This window comes from Somniosus microcephalus, chromosome 22 (genome assembly GCF_052327205.1).
Source record: "Somniosus microcephalus isolate GS21.2 chromosome 22, FLI_Smic_1.0, whole genome shotgun sequence".
NCBI lineage: Eukaryota > Metazoa > Chordata > Chondrichthyes > Squaliformes > Somniosidae > Somniosus > Somniosus microcephalus.
Window position 1 is genome coordinate 54,997,457 of NC_141008.1, and position 23,599 is coordinate 55,021,055.

The following is a 23,599-nucleotide window of genomic DNA, read 5'->3' on the forward strand; positions in this document are numbered from 1 at the left end:
CACAGGACAACCCTCTCATCCCAGGGATCAATCTAGTGAATCTTCATTGCACTGCCTCTAAGGCATGTATATCCTTCCTTAAATAAGGAGACCAAAACTGTGCACAATACTCCTAGTGTGGTCTCACCAGAGCCCTGTACAACTGTAGCCTTTCCACCTCTCTCCTCCTTTAAGACGCTCCTTAAAACCTACCTCACTGACCAGGCTTTTGCCCACCTGCCCTAACATCTCCTTATGTGGCTCAGTGTTAAATTTTGTTCGATAACACTCCTGTGAAGCGCCTTGGGACGTTTTACTATATTAAAGGCGCTATATAAATGCAAGTTGTAGTTGTTGTCATACTGCCTATCTGGCATCAAGTCGTGGATGAGGCAAAACTTTCTCCGTTTGAAGATTAGGTCACCCTTTATTCTGTTCCTGCCAAAAAAAAAACATTCGTACCCTTGTCCTCACCTTCACCCATCTCCCTGGTTGCTCACTCGGGCCTGGTTGCTCACTCAGGTTATTATATTGTCACTGTCTCCCGGTGCTAGGGGAGATTGAGAGTGTGGGTGGAGTGAGGGATTTGAAAATCTAAAGCCAATTCACTCGGCCACAGAGAGCGTGGGGAGTTGTATGAGATGGTGGATGAAATAGATACAATGGAATTTATTTTTAAATGGTTGGAATAGAGTTTTTTTTTGCACAACTGTTTATTTGATGCATTTAAAGTTGTTACGCTCACAATGTGCAAAACCATAGGGTGAAAACTACTGTGTCTTTCCACGGAGCCTTGTGGGCATGATATCAAGTTTAAATCCATGTTCCCAACTAATTTGCAGATGCCTCGAATAGCTAATGCTTGATGTTCTGATTTAGGATTTATCCATAATGAGGCATCAATGCCAAGAAGAGCCCTTTCCAACCCTTCAGGCCCACAAAATTCAAACAGGAAATGAGAAATCTGGGACTGCGTTGCCTGGGATTCCAAGGCCAGATTGCCGGCACTCAGGGCTGCCGGTCGGAATACGCCAAGTTTGGACTGAAGAATGTTCCCAGCTCCAGAGCAGTACTGAGACTATAAAGGTATTTTTCAAATTTTAAAATTAAAATGCCACCTGCTGTAGAGGTTTGGTCAAATAAAAGGATCGAGTGGTCAGGGGGCTTGATATAAAGGATTGTTTTCTTTTGAGAAACCGGCGTTAAGAACACTGCTGCCATTGAAAAGAGCGGTAGTAGAGAAGCAAGCTTCTTTAAGCCTGCTAATGAAAGGAATCGAGAAGATTGAGGCAGGCGAGGAGGTCCACAGTTTTGAGACTTTTTGAGTTAGATTCAGAAAAGGTTCAATGAAAGGACGGCGATTCACGGAGGAAGGACAAGTGGGATGAGGAGTTCGGGGTTATGAAAACAACAATAACTTGCATTTATATAGTGCCTTTAGTTTTAACGTAGTAAAACGTCCCAAGGTGCTTCACAGGCGCATAATCTGACAAAATATTTACACCGAGCCACATAAGGAGACATTAGGACAAGTCATAGAAACATAGAAAAATAGGAGCATTCAATATGATCATGGCTGATCTTCTATCTCAATACCATATTCCCGCTCTCTCCCCATACCCCTTGATGCCTTTTGTGTCTGGAAATCTATCTATCTCCTTCTTAAATATGTTCAGTGACTTGGCCTCCACAGCCTTCTATGGTAGAGAATTCCACAGGTTCACCACCCTCTGAGTGAAGATATTTCTCCTCATCTCAGTCCTAAATGTCCTACCCCGTATCCTGAGACTGTAACCCCAAAGAGGTAGGTTTTAAGCAGCATCTCAAAGGCGGAGAGGTTTCCGGAGGGAATTCCAGAGCTTTTAGAGCTTGGAGAGCTGAAGGCATGGCTGCCAACGGTGGAGCGAAGGAAGTGAGCAATGCACCCGAGGTCAGAGTTGGAAGAACGCAGAGATCTCGGCAGGTTGCAGGGTTAGGGAGGTTACGGAGATGGGGAGGGAGCGAGGCCATGGAGGGAATTGGAACACGAGGATGAGAATTTCAAAATTGAGGCGTTTTAAAATTTCAGTTTTAAAATTGAAAAAAGAAACGAGTTTCAGAGGACCAATGGCAGTACTGTAGTAATAAAATAAATAGAGAAGCGAGAGAGTTTAGGGGCTGGAGGTAGGAGAAGGATTGCCTGTCAGACAGCGAGCTTTTACTTGTGTACATAGGTTTGAGTTACGGTTGGGGCTAGGAATAAACAAGTGAGACCATAAGACCCAAGTCAATGAGGAACTGCCGCATACAAGTCAAACCTGAAATAAAGTAGTAATATTGTGGTGGTATGAATTATGGAGATAAGCAGGTAAGTAGACAGTGACAGCATTTCCAATTAAAATCAATGGATTAATTCTGCTGATGTCAAAGCATGAAGCCTACAAGGTTATTGTGCGCTGTTCTTCAGAAATGTCAAATGGCGTCAATCGCCGAGCATTTCTCAAGCCCAGGCACTTTGCCAGTCGCTCCAACCGTGGATATCTTTATCACAGCAGTCTGTCTCTAACCACGGTGTGGTGAACAGTGGGCAGGATAAATCCACGCAAGCCAGCTGTAGGATCCAGCAACACGCTAAGCATTCAGTGTCAGCCGTGGCTCAGTGGGTTGCACCCTCGCCTCTGAGTCAGAAGGTCGTGGGTTCGAGTCCCACTCCAGAGACTTGAGCACAAAACTCCAGCCCGACACTCCCAGTGCGGTGCTGAGGGAGCGCTGCACTGTCGGAGGTGCCGTCTTTCGGATGAGACATTAAACCGAGGCCTCGTCTGCTCTCTCGGGTGGACATAAAAGATCCCACGGCCACTATTTCAAAGAAGAGCAGGGGAGTTCTCCCCGGTGTCCTGGGGCCAATTATTTATCCCTCAATCAACATAACAAAAACAGATTCTCTGGTCATTATCACGTTGCTGTTTGTGGGAGCTTGTTGTGCGCAAATTGGCTGCCACGTTTCCCACATTACAACAGTGACTACACTTCAAATAGTACTTCATTTGCTGTAAAGCGCTTTGGGACGTCCGGTGGTCATGAAAGGCGCTATAGAAATGCAAGTCTGTCTTTCTTCAGTTGGCAATTGTAATTACAGCACAGGAAGAGCTCCCCCGGTGGTTCAGTTTGCAACTGCCACCTTCCAGTGTGGTACTGGGCCATTGAGGAAGGTGCAGGGTTTGATCCACGTCCTGTTCGGAGGTAGGTGATTTCAGCCAGGCTATTGCAACTGGCCTCAAAAACACCCCTGGGTATTTGGGGTTAGGAAAACATCGACAACTTGCATTTATGTAGCGCCTCTAATGTAGTAAAACATCCCAAGGCACTTCACAGGAGTGTAATCTGACAAAAGATTGACTCCCGAGCCAGAGTATTTTTTAAATGGTGAGAGATTGGGAAATGTTGGTGTTCAGAGGGACTCGGGTGTCCTTGTACACGAATCACTGAAAGTTAACATGCAGGTACAGCAAGCAATTAGGAAAGCAAATGGAATGTTGGCCTTTATTACAAGAGGATTTGAGTATAAGAGTAAAGACGTCTTACTGCAATTATATAGGGCCCTGGTGAGACCACACCTGGAGTATTGTGTACAGTTTTGGTCTCCTTACCTAAGGAAGGATATACTTGCCATAGAGGGAGTGCAACGAAGGTTCACCAGACTGGTTCCTGGGATGGGGGGATTGTCCTATGAGGAGAGATTGAGTAGACTAGGCCTATATTCTCTAGAGTTTAGAAGAATGAGAGGCGATCTCATTGAAGCATACAAAATTTTTACAGGGCTCGACAGGGTAGATGCAGGGAGGATGTTTCCCCTGGCTGGGGAGTCTAGAACCAGGGGTCACAGTCTCAGAATAAGGGGTCGGCCATTTAGGACTGAGATGAGAAGAAATTTCTTCACTCAGAGGGTGGTGAATCTTTGGAATTCTCTACCCCAGAGAGCTGTGGAGGCTCAGTCGTTGAGTATATTCAAGACAGAGATCGATAGATTTTTGAATATTAAGGGTATCAAGGGATATGGGGATAGTGCAGGAAAGTGGAGTTGAGGTCGAAGATCAGCCATGATCCTATTGAACAGCGGAGCAGGCCGACTCCTGTTCCTATTTCTTATGTTCTTATCTATCCAATCTTCTCGGGCCTGTAATCTCTGAGACTTTCTGTTCATCTGAAAGTGTCTGAAACAATCTCTTCAGACTTCCTTCTTTTTTCTTTTTTTCTTCTTCCTTGTACAAACTCCATTTTTTGTACCATTAATTTTCACAAAATAAACTCTTTCTCTGACAGTTGGCCAATTTGGGTGTTACGACGGATTTTTTACATTTTAATTTTAATTTATTCGTTTATGGGATATGGGTGTTGCAGGCAAGGCCAGCATTTATTGCCCATCCCCAATTACCCTTGAGAAGGTGGTAGTGAGCCGCCTTCTTGAACCGCTGCAGTCCGTGAGGTGAAGGTGCTCCCACAGTGCTGTTAGGGAGGGAGTTCCAGGATTTTGTCCCAGCAATGATGAAGGAACGGCTGATATAGTCAGGATGGTGTGTGACTTGGAGGGGAACTTGGAGGTGGCGGTGTTCCCATGCGCTTGCTGCCCTTGTCCATCTAGGTGGTAGAGGTCGTGGGTTTGGGAGGTGCTGTCGAAGAAGCCTTGGTGAGTTGCTGCAGTGCATCGTGTAGACGGTACACACTGCAGCCACGGTACGCCGGTGATGGAGGGAATGAATGTTTAAGGTGGTGGATGGGGTGCCAATCAAGCGGGCTGTTTTGTCCTGGATGGTGTCGAGCTTCTTGAGTGTTGTTGGAGCTGCACTCATCCAGGCAAGCGGATTCCAATAGGTTCCCCTTTTAGGTGTCAATCAACCTTAAACAGACACCTTTCTAGAACGAGTAATAACTCAATTTTATCTACAGTACAAAAACCAGATGTGATGGCTGGCTGGTGACTCCCCGTAATTTCTTGGCCTTCAGTAACAAGAGAACTGAACATCAGATAAAAGAGGCATTGTTTTCAGTCAACCCCCAGCACTATCTCAAAATGGCCTTCACAGCCAAGGTCTACCAGCCCTGGGTTGTGAAAGGTTTATTGTCTCACAGTTCTGTCTTGAAATACCCATGATCTAAGCATTAACTCTTTCTTCCAGCCCACCCCCCCCCCCCCGCCCCCGTTCAGCAAGAATTTTAGAGGCAGTTCGTAACAACAACTTGCATTTATACAGCGCCTGTAACGTAGTAAAACGTCCCAAGGCGCTTCACAGGAGCGATTATCAAACAACATTTGACACCAAGCCACATAAGCAGATATTAGGACAGGTGACAAAAAGTTTGGTCAAAGAAGTAGGTTTTAAAGGAGGAAAGGTAGAGAGGTTTAGGGAGGGAATTCCAGAGCTTGGGACCCTCAAGTGTGAATTGGGGTATTGCTGGACTTTAACAGACTAACAGGCTGAGGATCCTTTCTCTAGAAAAGAGAAGACTGAGGGGTGACCTGATAGAGGTCTTCAAGATTATAAAAGGGTTCGATAAGGTCGCCGTAGAGATGTTTCCACATGCGGGTGAGACTAAAACTAGGGGCCATAAATATAAGATAGTCACCAATAAATCCAATGGGGAATTCAGGAGAAACGTCATTACCCAGAGAGTGGTGAGAATGTGGAACTCGCTACCACAGGGAGTGGTTGAGGTGAATAGTACAGATGCATTTAGGGGGAAGCTAAATAAACACATGAGGGAGAAAGGAATAGAGGGATACGCTGATAGGGTGGGAGGAGGCTCGTGTGGAGCATGAACACTGACATGGACCAGTTGGGCCGAATGGCCTGTTTCTGTGTTGTACATTCTTTGTAACACCACACAGCTTACCTGCACAGGACCTGAGGATAGCTTTCCTGTTATTAGTCCAACTTGGACTATCCTTTCGTTAGGGCATTGGCTCTCAGTATTTTCTGGAGCCAATTAGCAAGAATCCCAGTCCATAGTGAGAGGTCTACCCCATCGGGTCACATTAATGAACCTGGTCAATCATCAACACCACACCGGGTCACTGCAGACCTGCTTGGCTGAGGTTTCAGATTAGTGAGTCTGTCTTGGAGAATTAACTCTGTTCCAATCTCCCAACTCCAGGTGCACCACCTTGGAGCAGAGAGAAGGTGTCAGCTGTGACTCACTGGGTAGCACTCTTGCCTCTGAGTCAGAAGGCTGAGAGTCCTACTGAGCACACAATCCAGGCTGACACTCCAGTGCAGTGCTGAGGGAGAGCTGCACTGTCAGAGGTGCCGTCTTTCGGATGAGACGTTAAACCGAGGCCCCGTCTGCCCTCTCAGGTGGACATAAAAAAAATCCTGCGGCTCTATCTCAAAGAAGAGAAGGCGGGTTCTCCGCGGTGTACTGGCCGATATTTATCCCTCAATCAACATCACTGAAAAAACAGATCATCTGGTCATTATCATATTGCTTTTTTTTGGGAACTTGCTGCCGCGTTTGCTACATTACACCAGTGACTACACTTCAAAATTGGATGTAAAGCGTTTTGGGAGGTCCTGAGCTTGTGAAAGACGCGATACAAATGCAAGTCTTCCTTCACCTGCTCCCTCAAGGAGGCTAGTCGCTAGTTGACCATTAGACAACTGATGAGGGCAGGTTTCAGCCATCACAAGGTACAACAAGTGCCATGACCACCTCCCGAGCAGCATAACCCCTCAGTAAATGTGTAAGCGTGTTACCACCATCCTCCTGAGCACAGTACGGACACACACACGATACCCCATTGAGCAGTGGTACCACCAGTTGGAGGTGAGCAGCTTCAGCACCAGCTGCTTGCCCCTCTGCAACCCAGTCCCGGCCGGCACTCATCCCTGGAGATATGAGCATGTGTTCGCATATCTGGCCTCTGGGTGAAGCCTTCCGCCAGCTGTTGTCCCAAGACTCTTGGGCAAGTTATTGGAGGCTGGCAGGAACCTGTGGAACAGCACGAGTCGCCATCTTCAGGAAAGGAGGAAAAAGACTTGCATTTATATAGCACCTTTCACGACCGCCGGATGTCCCAAAATGCTTTACAGCCAATGAAGTACTTTTTGAAGTGTTGGCAACCCTAAACGTCTGGTTAACACAGTCCTATTAGTGCAAGCTGCTGGTACTTGGATGAGAGCCACATCCAGTTTCCTCTCCTGGGCTGACACTCCCAGCGCAGTGCTGCACTGTCAGAGGTGCCGTCTTTCAGATGAGACGTTAAACCAAGGCCCCGTCCGCTCTCTCAGGTGGATGTGAAAGATCCCACGGCCACTATTTCGAAGAAGAGCAGGGGAGTTCTCCCCGTTGTCCTAGGGCCAATATTAATCTCTCAATCAACGTCACTAAAAACAGATTATCCGGTCATTATCACATTGCTGTTCGTGGGAGCTTGCTGTGCGCAAATTGGCTGCCGCGCTTTCCATATTACAACAGTGACTGCACTTCAAAATTGGCTGTACAGCGCTTTGGGTCGTCCTGAGGTCGTGAAAGGCGCTATATTAATGCAAGTCTGTCTTTCTTTCTACGGATATTTCATACACTAACAGCATTTGCTGTTTGGAGAACGGCAGGTGGAAATGACTGCATTGTCCTTTGTGCTGGCAGGGCGTATCATTTGCACACCAGCACTGTCGGGAATAAGTGATGACGCTCTTTGCATAAGTAGCACTGACTGAACCCAAGGAATAAATCTGGGGCTTGAATCCTGTAGCGAGGCAGCAAAATCAGAACAGAGCAGGTCTTTGTAAATGCATTAAACAAAACTGATAGGAAATCAGATTTCACGCAGCAAGACAAAGACATGGATTTATAAAGCGTCTCATCACATCAGAAGCGTCTCGGAGCACACAATGAGGTACAGTCACCATTATCTAGGCAAACACAGTAGCTATATTGCGCACAGTAAGACCACACGAGGTGAAGGGCCAGTTCATTTATTGTTGGTGGTATTTGAGGGCGGGGAAACATAAGAAATTGGAGCAGGAGTCGGCCATTCGGCCCCTCGAGCCTGTTCCACCATTCAGTAAGAGCATGGCTGATCTTCGACCTCAACTCCATCTTCCCGCACTATCCCCATATCCCTTGATTCCCCTAGAGTCCAAAAATCTATCGATCCCGGTCTTGAATATACTCAACAACTGAACATCCACAGCCCTCTAGGAGTAGAGAATGCTCAGATTTTTTTTTTGAATAGAGCCGTGGTATCTTCACTCTCCTCTTGACCAGGCAGTCCAGTCTCAGAGATAAAAAGAGAAAATGCTGGAAATACTCAGCGGGTCAGGCAGCATCCGTGGAGAGAGAGAAACGGAGTTAACGTTTCAGGACGATGACCTTTCGCCAGAACTGGAAGAAGTTAGAGATTTAACAGTTTATAAGCAAGTAGAGAGTCAGGGAAAAGTGGGGGGGGCCGGGGGGGGGAGGGTGAGGAAAGAACGAAAGGGAAGGTCTGTGATAGGGTGGAAGGCAGGAGAGATTAGAGGGGAGAAGGGATGATGGGGCAAGGCAAACGGGGATGGTAATGGGACAATAAAGACACAGAGGAGGTGTAAATGGCAATAGCAGAATCATTACCAACACCTGCTGTCCGAGAAAATGGGAGCGGTGCTTATGATCTGAAGTTGTTGAACTCGTGTTGAGGTCAGACGGCTGTAAAGTGCCTAATCGAAAGATGACTTGCTGTCTGGTCTCAGGTTAACACCACAAGCACAGCAGCTGAACCTCCCTGCTATATTGGTTTACATCATAAACTCAGACTCGTGATGTGGGGCTTGAACCCGCGACCTTCTGACTTAGAGGCAAGAGTCTACCAACAGAGCCAAACTATCACACAACGTACAAAAGGTCTCTACTTACACAATGAACTGGAAGTGAATGAAGTGAAGCCTCAACTGGAGTATTGTGTCCAATTCTGGGCACCGCACTTTAAGAAGGATGGGAAGGCCTTAGAGAAGGTGCAGAAAAGATTTACGAGAATGGTTCCAGGGATGAGGGACTTCAGTTACGTGGATATACAGGAGAAGCTGGGGTCGTTCTCCTTAGAGCAGAGAATGTTGAGAGGAGATTTGATGGAGGTGTTCAAAATCATGAGGAGTCCAAACAAAGTAGACAGAGAGAAACTGTTCCCATTGGCGGAAGGGTCGAGAACCAGAGGACACAGGAGAACCAAAAGGCGACATGAGGAAAAACTTTTTTACTCAGCGAGTGGTTAGGACCTGGAATGTAGTGTCTGAAAGGGTGCTGGAGGCAGATTCAATCGTGGCTTTCAAAAGGGAGTTGGATAAGTACCTGAAGGAAACAAATTTGCAGGGCTACGGGGAAAGGGCAGGGGGAGTGGAATTAGCTGAGGTGCTCTTGCAGAGAGCCGGCACGGGCTCGACGGGCCGAATGGTGGTCTCCTGTGCTGCAACCATTCTATGATTCTAATTGGGTTTGTGAAACTCCTTAGATCTACACTGATCGGGCCATCTGTTCTGTGTTTGGCTGTAACTTGGCCTGTGTAACTAGAAGTAAGCTAGCTTTATTTGTCGGGCTGTGTGTCTCTTTTCTGCTTCACAGGAGGATTAGAAAGTGCAGCTTGTTACTAATCTGAACGACTACAAACACCTACAGAGAGATAAGACCAGGCAGCGCTGTGGCTTAGCACACTGCCCTTTATCTCTGGCAACTGGGTTCCAATATCGTTACTGATGGGAGGAAAGCTGTCAGCTTTCCTAAATTTAGTGAGTCTCCGTACAGTTTCTGGCAAATGTGAGTGTGTGTGAGGCAGCGCAAATTAATTAAGGGCGGACTGGCAGTCTCACTTTGGATGGCTGGTGTTACTTTTAGACAGTAAGAGCTGCTTTTTTTTTGAGTTTTAGGTTCAGGCATGGTGTTGGGGCTGAGTTGCTCGAGCTTTGCTCTACACTTGCTCCTGAGCTGGGAGTGCTCGATGAGCACCATAAGTGGAGGATTATTCTCTTCCCTAGCACTGATATCTTTTCTCTTTAGCAGCCCACTTGATTGGCACCCCATCCACCACCTTAAACATTCACTCCCTCCACCACCGGCGTACCGTGGCTGCAGTGTGTACCATCTACAAGATGCACTGCAGCAACTCGCCAAGGCTTCTTCGGCAGCACCTCCCAAACCCGCGAGCTCTTCCACCTAGAAGGACAAGGGCAGCAAGCGCATGGGAACACCACCACCTCCAAGTTCCCCTCCAACACACACCATCATGACTTGGAAGTATGTCGGCCGTTCCTTCATCGTCGCTGGGTCAAAATCCTGGAACTCCCTTCCTAACGGCACTGTGGGAGTACCTTCACCACACGGACTGCAGCGGTTCAAGAAGGCAGCTAACCACCACCTTCTCGAGGCAACTGGTGATGGGCAATAAATGCTGGCCTTGCCAGCGACGCCCACATTCCATGAGTGAATAATAAAAAGAAGGTGCAAATTCACCTCGCATCACCCCACAAAAGGGGCTATGTATCGAGGGCTTTATGGCAGGGGAGCGGTAACTGATGCTCGTCAGTGTAATCACTAACCAACAACCTGTACTAACATTGGCACCTTCAGTGTAGGAAACAGCCCGGAGGTGGTGGGGGTTGAGGGTGTTGTGTATGTACCTTTAAGGGAATAACTGGTCTTAGACTACAGTACCGGCAGTGACCACCCCTGTATAAAAGGCCCTAGCAGGCTTCTGTAGTTTCAGTTTCAAGCTGCCTCTTGTTCAGTAAAGTACCTGTTAACTGTTCTCCCGAAGTCCGTGTATTATTGAGGCGCGGACTTTACAGTGGCGACGAGTAAGTTCGAACTCACTGTTAAGTCCATGAATGATTGAGACACGGACCAGCAGGAGTGAAAACAAACAAGTCTTTACTGGTGGAAGTCAGTAGTGAAACTAACAAACAGAGACTCTCTAGCGCCTTTTATACAGGGGTGGTCACTGCCGGTACTGCAGTCTGAGACCAGTTATTCTCTTAAAGGTACATACACAACAATTCCTCCCCTTTTAGATAAACAGTACATAACATTAATTTAACAACTAAATGATAACGAATTACAATCACAATTACTGTTGCTAGATACATTGGTTAAGTTTAAGCAATTATAAGTTCAGTCTTTGAGGAGGCTTCCTGATTCTGTCTGGATAACGCCTCTTTGGGGTATCAGGTTCTTCGGGCAATGTTGCGTCGGGATCAATGTCTTTGTTTCGTTCATCTGCTTCCAATATTACCGGTTCTGCGGTAGCTGCAATTGGAACGTCAATTTCATTACCAGGTGTATCAGATCATGGTGTGGAGTTGACGTTTTCCAGTGACTCTAGAATCTGGTCAGCATGGCGTCTTACAATGCTCTCCCCAATGTCCACGGTATACATGAGAGGTCCTTGTCGTGTACAAATCGTTCCTGGCTGCCATTTCTCAGTGCGGTAGTCCCGGGCCAAAACTGCTTGACCTATCTTAAAACTCCTGGTCGGCCTTTCATTCATATTCTGAAACTGCCTGTTCTCCACATCTCTTCGGACGTTTGGCTTAACCAAATCCAAGCGGCATCGTAGTCTTCGATTGAAGAACATCATGGCTGGAGTTTGGTTGGTAACCGCATGTGTCGCATTCCGGTAGGCAAACAAGAAGTTGTCCACCTTGTGTTGTAGGGGTATATCTTCATTACACATTGCCTTGATAGCCTTCTTGAATGTTTGGACAAACCTCTCGGCCAATCCATTGGTGGCTGGATGATATGGGTCAGATGTGTAATGCTTAACGCCATTGTTCTTTAAGAACCTCCGGAACTCTTCAGACACAAACTGTGGTCCATTGTCAGAGCAAATCTGTTCAGGCAGTCCATTCCTGGCGAATATGGTTCGCAAAACTGTGATAGTTTTTTCCGTGGTGGTTGAGGACATTTTTATTACCTCTGGCCACTTTGAATGTGCATCCACCGCAATTAAAAACATCGAGTCCATGAAGGGACCAGCAAAATCAATGGGCACCCGTTGCCATGGAGATGAGGGCCACTCCCATGGATGCAGAGGAGCTTGTGGTGGGGCGTTTTGGACCTTCTGGCATCCTGCACAGCTCTTGGTCATCTCTTCGATTTCTCTATCGATTCCCGGCCACCACACAAACGCTCTGGCTAAGTTCTTCATTTTTACCCCACCCAGATGACCCTCATGAAGCTCATTGAGTACTCTATCCGTCAAGTTAGGTGGAATTACTACTCTGGATCCACACATCAAGGTTCCTCTGCACACTGACAGCTGTTCTCTTCTCGGCGAGAATGCTGGCAGCAGTGGTTCGCCATGTGCTGGCCATCCCTTCACCGTTAAATCATAGACCCGTGATAGTGTCGGGTCATTCCGTGTTTCCTTTTCTATGTTTGCATTCGTCACAGGGAGACATTCGACTATGGTCGAGTGGAATAACTCCATTGGATCCACTGCCAGGTCTTCTTCTTCCACCGTCGGCAACGGTAGGCGTGACAATCCATCAGCATTTCCATGCTGTTTAGTTCCTTTGTACTCGATGTCATATTGGTGTGCCCCTAGGAAAAGGGACCATCTCTGCAGCCGTTGTGCCGTCATTATCGGTACGCCCTTCTGAGGGTTGAAAATGGAGACAAAAGGTTGATGATCGGTTAGTACAGTAAATTTTTGACCGTGCAGATAGTGATTGAACTTCTTCACCCCCCACACTAGGCTGAGGGCCTCTCTGTCAATCTGGGCGTAGTTACGCTCGGCAGAAGTTAACGAGCGTGACGCAAAAGCCATCGGCCTCTCTAAACCATCAAGGAATTTATGTGACAGTACCGCCCCAATGCCATAGGGAGACGCATCACACGCCAGCCTGATTGGCAGTGCTGGGTTGTAGTGAGCCAATACTTCCCTTGAAGTGATTAAGTCCTTACTCTTCTGAAAAGCACGCTTACAATCATCGTTCCATTTCCATGTTCAGTGGGTGCAGAATTGTCGACAAATTCGGCAAAAACTTATGATAGTAATTCACCAACCCGAGGAATGACCTCAGTTGCAACACATTTTCAGGTGCTGGGGCCTTAACAACCGCTTCAATTTTGTCAGGGGACTTATGCAACCCCTCTTCATCAATCACGTGGCCACAATACGATATCTGTTTCTTAAAAAATTCGCACTTGGGGCGGTTGGCTCGCAGCCCATGTTCCCGTAGTCTAGTGAGCACCTGTTCTAGGTTGTTAAGGTGTTCACTGTCATCTTCACCTGTTACAAGGATGTCGTCCAAGTAACACTGAGTCCCCGGAATCCCTTGCAGGACTTGTTCCATCGCTCTTTGCCATATCGCCGGAGCCGATGCTACTCCGAATACCAATCGATGATACTGGTAAAGACCTTTGTGAGTGTTTATCGTAAGATGCTTCCTAGAGGACTCTTCAACCTCCATCTGCAAATATGCTTGTGCTAGGTCAATTTTTGTAAAATGCTTCCCTCCAGACAGTGAGGCGAAGATGTCTTCTATCCTTGGAAGAGGATATTGTACTGTGTGAAGGACAGGGTTCACCGTCACCTTGAAATCCCCACAGATGCGAATCTTCCTTGGCTCTCCGGACTTATTGCTTAACGTTTTCTTCATGACAGGAACGATGGGTGTCGCCCACTCGCTCCAGTCGACCTTAGACAACACGCCCGCCTTCTCCAGATTCTCCAGCTCTGCCTCGACGGCTGGGCGAATTGCATATGGTACCGGTCTTGCTTTGAAAAACTTGGGAGCTGCATTCTCTTCTATTTTTATCGAGGCGGTTACGCCTTTAAGCGTGCCCAGTTCTTGTTGAAATACCTCTTTGGCGTTGACAATCGTCCAGGAGTGATGTCTTCATCTTTTTTACCGTCCACCGTCATTGCATGAATGGAATGCCAATCTAAGTTTATCTTCCTGATCCATTCCCGTCCCAATAACGGTGGTCCACCATTTGACAGTATGTAGAGATACAATTTCCGTATTTTCTTGCCATTGTATTCGACAGGTACCCTTATTTTTCCTCTGGGGTATACTTTTTGCCCCGTATACGTCGTCAAGACGATGGATGTCTCTCTCAAGGGTATGTGTGAAAATAGCCGCTCGCAGTCTCGTCGATTCATGACGGTTAGCGCTGATCCTGTATCCAATTCCATTTTAACTTGGGACCCTGCTATCGCGAGAGTGACCCAAATGGTTCGGTGATCCTCTTTTGCGATTACATTGTGAAGTTTGAGACAGCTTAGTCTCCTGTTTCCGGATTCACTATCGCTCATCTGGTCTTCGGAACTACTGTCCGTCATCTTTTGTACTTTCTTGTACGGTTCCTTAGTAGCCTTTTTGTTGTCGCTGGTCTTCTTCCCAGACCTGCAAACTCGTGCAATGTGTCCAATCTTCCCGCATTGTCTGCATATTTTGTCTTTGGACCAGCAGTCCTTCTGGTCATGGTTAGTTCTGCCGCAGCGATAACATTTTGCAAATCCCCGTGTCATTTCGTGGGTGCCGTATTCCTGTGGTTTTTGTTGAATTTCTGCAGCTCCCCTGGTTGCTGCTTCATACGATACTGCCACGCTGAAAGCCTTATCTAGCGTTAGCTCTTTTTCTGAGAGTAACTTCTTCTGTGTTCCTTCACTCAGGAGTCCACAGACAAATTTGTCCCGTAGGGTATCTGCCAGTCCTGCTCCGAACTGGCAGTGCTTTGATAGCTTGCGTAGTTCCGTAAGATACTCAGCATTGCTCTCATCTTTGTGCTGAGTTCTCCTGTGGAATTTAAATCTTTCTGCTATCAACAGCGGTGCAGGGTTTAAGTGTTCCTGTAGGACAGCAACAATTTCGTTAAAACTCTTCGCCTTCGGTTTGGCTGGAGTAATCAGGTCCCGCAATAGGCCGTACGTTCTAGCGCCCATTAAGTTTAGCAATATCGATGCCTTTTTCCCCTCCACTATTTCGTTTGCCTCGAAATATACCTCGACTCTTTCCACATATGTGGTCCAGTCCTCTAATGTATTATCAAAAGCAGTGATACAGCCAGTCTTCGGCATCTTGCAAATCTAAAATGGCGCCTCCCGCGCTTTGCCTTCTTCCCCGCTGTTGTTAGCGCTGCTTTCCACGGTTTCTTGCGCGTTAAATATTGATTCTTTTTCTTTTATTATTTTCCCGTCGTGGAGCGGACCCTCTGGGACACTTCCCTCCCTCTTCTTAGGTCCGAACGCTGCCCGGCTTTGAAGCACTGGCCGCGCCCTGTGTGCTCCACCCTCTCTCTCTCTCTTTGCTTCCCGACTCGCTGCCCGGCCCCGTTGAAAAGCCACCCGATCGAGCTTCAGCCCGCCGCAGCCCAGGAAGGATCAGAGCACTACCTGCCACCAGCCCGATTAGCTGGGAAACCACAGACCGAGGAACCCAGCCTGGCTCTGGACAGTCTCTCCTGCAAGTTTTTAAACCGATGATTGACGGTCGACGCCCGTTTCTCGAGTTTCAATGGACTCTATTTTTTTTTTTCTCTTTCTTCTGGCTCCGACCTTCAACAACGTCGTCTGAGGTGCTGCCGAGTTGCAGGTAAGTTCCTTTCTTACTCGTCGCCAGTGTTAAGTCCGTGAATGATTGAGACACGGACCAGCAGGAGTGAAAACAAACAAGTCTTTACTGGTGGAAGTCAGTAGTGAAACTAACAAACAGAGGCTCTCTAGCGCCTTTTATACAGGGGTGGTCACTGCCGGTACTGCAGTCTGAGACCAGTTATTCTCTTAAAGGTACATACACAACACTCACCTGCAGTGTGGCATCATCTCACGGGGATCTCGCCTGAAAGGAAGGTCCTGGAAGGTCGTAGTCTGAGCAACGGGCGTCGACCGAGGGCAACGGCCCAAAGAATCCATCGGTGTTTGGAGAACTGCGGGAGAGACTGTGGTTCCAGCGAATCGTGCTGGTAGCAGGTAGCGCGCTGACCCTTCCGGACTGCGGCGGGCTCAAGCTCGATCGAGCGGCTCTACAAATCGGGCCGCGCAGCGTCGCCGGGAAAAGAAAACAAGAGAGAGAGGGTGGAGCGCACAGGGCGCGGTCGGTGCTCGAGAACAGGACAGCAGAGAGAAACTAAACGGGGGGGAAGGAAAGCGAGACGCGCCGAAGCTGCGGGTCGCCGCCATTACCCCGTAGAACGCTAGGAGCAGCGTGGCAGTAAGGGGAAGAAGCAAAAGCGTGGGAGGCGCCATTTTATCCCGTTGGGGAAGAAGCAAAAGCGCAGGAGGCGCCATTTTATTCCACTGGGGAAGAAGCAAAAGCGCGGGAGGCGCCATTTTAAATCGCCCAAGATGCCGAAAAGTGGCAGTATCACTGCTTTCGACAACGAGGTAGAAGACTGGACCACTTTTGTGGAAAGAATTGAAGTGTACTGCAAGGCAAATGAGGTGGCTGATGGAAAGAGGGCGTCGGTATTATTAAATCTGATGGGTGCGAGTACGTACGGCCTATTGCAGAATTTAATTACCCCAGCTAAACCAATGGAGAAAAGTTTTGAGGAGATTGTTCATATCTTACAGGAACATCTAAGCCCTACACCACTGCTGATAGCAGAAAGATTCAAGTTCCATAAAAGAAACCAGCACAAAGATGAGAGCAATGCTGACTATCTTACGGAACTACGCAAGTTATCGAAGCACTGCCAGTTCGGAGCAGGACTGGCAGACACCTTACGGGATAAGTTTGTATGCGGACTCCAGAGTGAAGGAACCCAGAAACGACTACTTTCAAAAAAGGACCTGACGCTAGAACAGGCTTTCAGTGTGGCAGTATCCTACGAAGCAGCAGCACGGGGAGCTGCGGAAATACAACAGAAACCACAAGAATACAGCGCTAACGAAATGGCGTATGGAGCCGAAAAGTGCTATCGCTGCGGCAGAACAACCCATGAGCAGAAGGACTGCTGGTTTAAAGACAAAATATGCAGGCAATGCGGGAAAATGGGACATATAGCAAGAGTCTGCAGGTCGGGAAAGAAGACCAACATGACAAGAACTACTAAGGAACAGTACAGGAAAGTAAAGAAACTGACAGATAGTAGTTCAGAAGATCAGGAGAGTGATAAGGACTCCGGGAGCAGGCGACTAAGTTGTTTAAAGTTACACAACGTGATCGCAAAAGATGATCACCGAACCATTTGGGTCACCCTCATGATAGCAGGGTCCCCAGTGAAGATGGAATTGGACACAGGATCAGCCCTAACTGTCATGAATCGACGAGACTATGAGCGGCTATTCTCACACATACCCTTAAAGGACACGTCCATTGTATTGAAGACATACACGGGGCAAAAGGTCTACCCCAGAGGAAAAATAAGGGTGCCAGTTGAATATAACGGAAAGGAAACACAGAAACTATACATGTATATACTACGAGATGGAGGACCACCATTATTGGGACGTGAATGGATCCGAAGACTACAATTGGATTGGCATTCCATTCTGGCACTAACTGTGACTGACAAAAAAGATGATGACGTCGCACCTGGACGTCTGTCACAAATTCTATCTGACGCGGAAGAGGTGTTCCAACAAGGACTTGGGACTCTAAAAGGAGTAAAGGCAACCATAAAGATTGAGGATAACGCAACCCCAAAATTTTTCAAGGCCAGACCGGTGCCATACACGATACGCCCAGCTGTGGAAGCTGAACTGGAGAGTCTGGAGCGTTCGGGGGTGCTGTCTAAGGTGGACTGGAGCGAATGGGCCACACCCATCGTTCCTGTAATGAAGAAAGCATTGAGCAGCACGCCTGGGGAGCCAAGGAAGGTTCGCATCTGTGGGGACTTCAAGGTGACTGTGAACCCAGTCCTGCACACAGTACAGTATCCGCTTCCGCGGATAGAAGATATTTTCGCATCACTATCTGGAGGGAAACGTTTTACAAAGATTGACCTGGCTCAAGCGTATCTACAAATGGAGGTGGAAGAAGCATCTAGGAAATACCTCACGATAAACACTCACAAAGGCCTTTACCAGTACAATCGACTGGTATTTGGGGTAGCATCGGCCCTGGCTATGTGGCAGAGGGCAATGGAACAAGTCCTGCAAGGGATCCCGGGGACCCAGTGTTATTTGGACGACATCCTGGTTACGGGCGAAAATGACAGTGAACACCTTGCCAACCTGGAACAGGTGCTCACGAGATTGCAGGAATATGGGCTACGAGCCAACCGTCCCAAATGCGAGTTCTTCAGGAGACAAATCTCGTATTGTGGCCACATGATTGATGAGGAAGGGTTGCATAAGTCGCCGGACAAGATTGAGGCTGTAGTCAAGACTCCAGCACCAGAAAATGTGTCGCAACTGAGGTCGTTCCTCGGGTTGGTGAACTACTACCATAAGTTCTTGCCGAATTTATCTACAATTCTGCACCCACTGAAAGCCCTCCTTCAAACTGGTGTAACATGGAAATGGAGTGATGAGCGTAAGCGTGCCTTTCAGGAATGTAAATGCCAAATCACTTCAAAAGAAGTATTGGCCCACTACAACCCAACACTATCGATTCGGTTGGCATGTGATGCGTCACCTTACGGCATTGGAGCGGTGCTGTCAGGCAAATTCCGTGATGGTTCAGAGAGGCCAATAGCTTTTGCATCGCGCTCGCTAACCTCAGCCGAGCGTAACTACGCCCAGATTGACAGGGAGGCCCTCAGCCTGGTGTGGGGGGTGAAGAAGTTCAATCACTATCTGCACGGGCAGAAATTCACCCTACTGACTGATCATCAACCCCGGTCTCAATTTTTAACCCAAAGAAGGGCGTTCTGGTGATGACGGCGCAACGGCTGCAAAGATGGTCACTTTTTCTAGGGGCACATCAGTATGACATAGAGTACAAAGGTACAAAACAACATGGAAACGCTGATGGGCTGTCGCGCCTACCGTTGCCTACGGCGGAAGAAGCACCTGCAGTGGACCCGGTGGAGATATTCCATGCGACCATAGTTTGCCTGTTACAAATGCAAGTATTGAGAAGGAAACCCGAAATGACCCGACACTATCTCGGGTCTATGATTTGACGGTGAAGGGATGGCCAGCATATGGCTACTCACTGTTGCCAGCATTCTCGCCAAGGAGGGAACAGCTGTCAGTGTGCCGGGGAACCTTGATGTGTGGATCCCGAGTGGTAATTCCACCCAAGTTGAGAGATAGAGTACTCAATGAGCTTCACGAGGGTCATCTGGGAGGGGTATAAATGAAGAGCCTAGCCAGGGCGTTTGTGTGGTGGCCGGGAATCGATAAAGAAATCGAGGATATGACCAAGAGATGCACAGGATGCCAGAAGGTCCAAAACGCTCCACCACAGGCCCCGCTACATCCATGAGAGTGGCCCTCATCTCCATGGCAACGGGTACACATTGATTTCGCTGGTCCATTTATGGACTCAATGTTTTTAATCGCTGTGGACGCCCATTCGAAATGGCCAGAGGTCATTAAAATGTCCTCCACCACCACGGAGAAAACTATTGCAGTCCTAAGGACCATCTTCGCCAGGAATGGGTTGCCAGAACAGATCTGTTCCGACAATGGCCCACAGTTTGTGTCTGAGGATTTCCAGAGGTTCCTGAAGAATAATGGGGTGAAACATTACACATCTGCCCCATATCATCCAGCCACAAATGGATTGGCTGAGAGGTTTGTTCAGACCTTTAAAAAGGCCATAAAGGCAATGTATAATGACGACATACCACTGCAACACAAGGTGGATAATTTCCTGTTTGCTTACCGGAATGCGACACATGCAGTAACCAACCAAACTCCAGCCGTACTGTTTTTCAACCGGAGACTAAGATGTCGCTTGGATTTGCTCAAACCAAACATAAGACGAGATGTTGAGGATAAGCAGTTCCAGCACATAAATGAGAAGCCAACCAGGAGCTTCAAGATAGGGCAACCAGTCTTGGCCCGCGACTACCGAACAGAAAAATGGCAGCCAGGCACGATATGCACACAGCAGGGACCACTAATGTATACAGTGGACGTTGGAGAGAGCATCGTGAGACGCCATGCTGACCAGATTCTAGAGTCACAGGAACAAGCCAAACCTGTACCACAAGCATGTGCACCTGGTAATGAGCCCGAAGTACAGATTGCGTCTACCTCAGAAGCAGGGGTATTGGAAGCTGACGAACCAACCAATGACAATGAGCCAGAATTGACTCCACCGCCAGAACAGGATACTCAAGAAAGGCGCTATCCAGTCCGGATCAGGAAGCCTCCTCAAAGACTGAACTTATAAATGACTATTTCAGTTGATGTATATATTACTGAGAAAATTGTAATTGTAATTAGTTATTATTTAGTTGTTAAATGAATGTTATGTACTGTTTATCTAAAAGGGGAGGAATTGTTGTGTATGTACCTTTAAGGGAATAACTGGTCTTAGACTGCAGTACCGGCAGTGACCACCCCTGTATAAAAGGCCCTAGCAGGCTTCTGTAGTTTCAGTTTCAAGCTGCCTCTTGTTCAGCAAAGTACCTGTTAACTGTTCTCCCGAAGTCCGTGTACTATTGAGGCGCGGACTTTACAGAGGGGGGTGGTGGTGTTCGCAGTGGGGGTGCGGAGAGGGGGCGGTGGCTAGAGGGACACATCTGACACCCTGAAACTTCCAGCAGGATTATTTTCAAAAAAAGTTCGTGCCCTCTGATTTTCTCCTCTAACTCCACCTCGCCAAAAAATCTCGGCCTGTCGTGGCCTTGAGGTCTGGTACCACATCCAAGTGACAACTCTCCATGGGTAAGCCTTTAGAATCCAGGTTGGCAGGAGCCCTCTCTAAACTATAAACCTCTCTACACTGTAATAACCTCTCTAAACTATAACCCTCTCTCTACACTATAATAACCTCTCTAAACTATAAACCTCTCTACACTATAATAACCTCTCTAAACCTCTCTACACTATAATAACCTCTCTACACTATAACCCTCTCTCTACACTATAAATATAGTCATATTTTTTCTTTTATTTCTGATTTTCTCCCTACTTCTTGCCTCTCGAAGGTGGTGTGACCAATGCACTCCTCTCTCTCTCTCCCCCTCCCCTTGTTTGCATAGCCTTGGAGCCCTCACTGTGGAGACTCTCACAAGAAATGGTACAGAGGGGCTCTAGTTAGGACAGGAAGGGAGAAGAATAGAATCAGAGAAGGGAGTGTCCGCCTACAATACCCATGTTAATCCCACAGTGCAAGTGAACTCTCAACTTGTATTATGTGGCATGCATGCTGTTCAGTTAACCAGCTGTCTCTGTGCAATTCAGTCTTACTTGCAACCTCTTGTGGCAATTATGAGATATTACCTCCTGCTCGTATTTTACTTAATAGTGCAAACTGCTCAAAGAGACTGTTTTTATTCTTAAAAAATAACCAGACCTGAACACATACTGTGGAGCGTAGCTTCAAATCACATCGGCCAGTTAGGGGAAAAATGTGCTGCGTGTTTAGGCACGCCAGTGTTCATTCCATCGCCCTTTCGCACTGCGTGTGTGTCCATGCGCCAAAAAATGCAGGCTGGACTAAACTGAAGCAATGAGCTAATGCAATTGTGGAATTCTCATTGAAACCAGCGAGGGCATGTTTGGAATAAGAGCATTCATCTGCGCAGTGAGTCAGACTGACGGCGTTCAGTATTGTTTTCACTGCAAGCTGTGTTGCCATGGCAGAAACAGGAGTCAGGCTGGTCCCCCTTTTCTAAATGCTTCGATTGAGTTCGCATTGACTGCGCTAAGTGACAGTGGATTCCATTTGAGCCCACAGTCTCTCCGTGCCAGTCCATACCAACAGAGTCTGCATTCACCGTCCTCGGTGACAGAGTGTTCTGTGAATCAACAACTCCGTGAAAGGGAAGAAAGATTTTCATTTATGTAGCGCCTTATCGCACCTTTTGGAAATATCTCAAAAGTGCTTTGTGTGTAATGAAATACTTTGAAGTGTCATAATTGCTGTATAGGCAAACTTGTCAGTTTGGGCTCGATGGGTAGTACATGGCAGATGAAATTTAACACCGAGGAGTGTGAAGTGATGCATTTTGGTAGGAAGAATGAGCAGAGGCAATATAAATTAAAGGGTACAATTTTAAAGGGGGTGCAGGAATAGAGAGATGACCTGGGGGTGTATGTCCACAAATCTTTGACGGTGGCAGGACAAGTTGAGGAGGCTGTTAAAAAGGCACACGGGATCCTTGGCTTTTTAAATAGAGCAATTTGTTTTCAAATCCCTCCATGGCCTCGCCCCCTCCCTATCTCTGTAACCTCCTCCAGCCCCACAACCCCCCTGAAATATCTGCGCTCCTCTAATTCTGGCCTCTTGAGCATCCCTGATTTTAATCGTTCCACCATTGGCGGCCGTGCCTTCAGCTGCCTGGGCCCTAAGCTCTGGAATTCCCTGCCTAAACCCTTCCTCCTTTAAGACGCTTCTTAAAACCTACCTCTTTGACCAATTTGTCTTAATTTCCCCTTATGTGGCTCGGTGTCAAATTTTTTGTCTTATAATACTCCTGTGAAGCGCCTTGGGACGTTTTACTACATTAAAGGCGCTATATAAATACAAGTTGTTGTTGTTGACTAGAGTACAAAAGCAAGAAATGAAAGCAAGGAAATTATGCTAAACCTTTATAAACACTGGTTAGGTCCCAGCTGGAGTATTGTGTTCAATTCTGGGCACCACACATTAGGAAGGATGTCAAGGCCTTGGAGAGGGTGCATAAGAGATTTACTGGAATGGTTCCAGGGATGAGGGACTTCAGTTATGTGGAGAGACTGGGGTCGTTCTCCTTAGAGCAGAGAAGGTTAAGAGGAAATTTAATAGAGGTGTTCAAAATCATGAATGGTTTTGATAGAGTAAATAAGGAGAAACTGTTTCCAGTGGCAGGAGGGGGGGGTCGGTAACCAGAGGACACAGATTTAAGGTGATTGGCAAAAGAACCAGAGGTGACAGGAGGAAACATTGTTTACACAGCGAGTTGTTGTGATCTGGAACGCGCTGCCTGAAAGGGCGGTGGAAACAGATTCAATAGTAACATTCAAAAAGGGAATTGGATAAATACTTGAAGGGAAAACATTTGCAGGGCTATGGGGAAAGGGCAGGGGGGAGTGAGACTAACTGGATAGCTCTACCAAAGAGCCAGCACAGACACGATTTGGCCGAATGGCCTCCTTCTGTGCCGCAAGAATCTATGATACTGAGTCAGAAGGTTGTGGGTTCACAGGGGCAGCAGGCGCACGGGAACACCGCCACCTCCAGGTTCCCCTCCAAGTCACGCGCCATCCTGACTTAGAAATATATCGGGCCGTTCCTTCATCGTCGCTGGGTCAGAATCCTGGAACTCCCTCCCTAACAGCACTGTGGGAGTACCTTCGCCACACGGACTGCAGCGGTTCAAGAAGGCGGCTCACCACCACCTTCTCGAGGGCAACTAGGGATGGGCAATAAATGCTGGTGTTGCCAGCGACGCCCACATCCCATGAGTGAATAAAGATAGAACCGACCCTTTGGAACCAACCTCCGCACAGAGTCAACACCCAGAGAGAGAGAGAGAGAGAGAGATGGGGGGGGGGGGGAGGGGGGCTGGTGGACAAGAAACTGATGGGAAAAAAATGAAAAAGTTAATAAGAATGATTTAA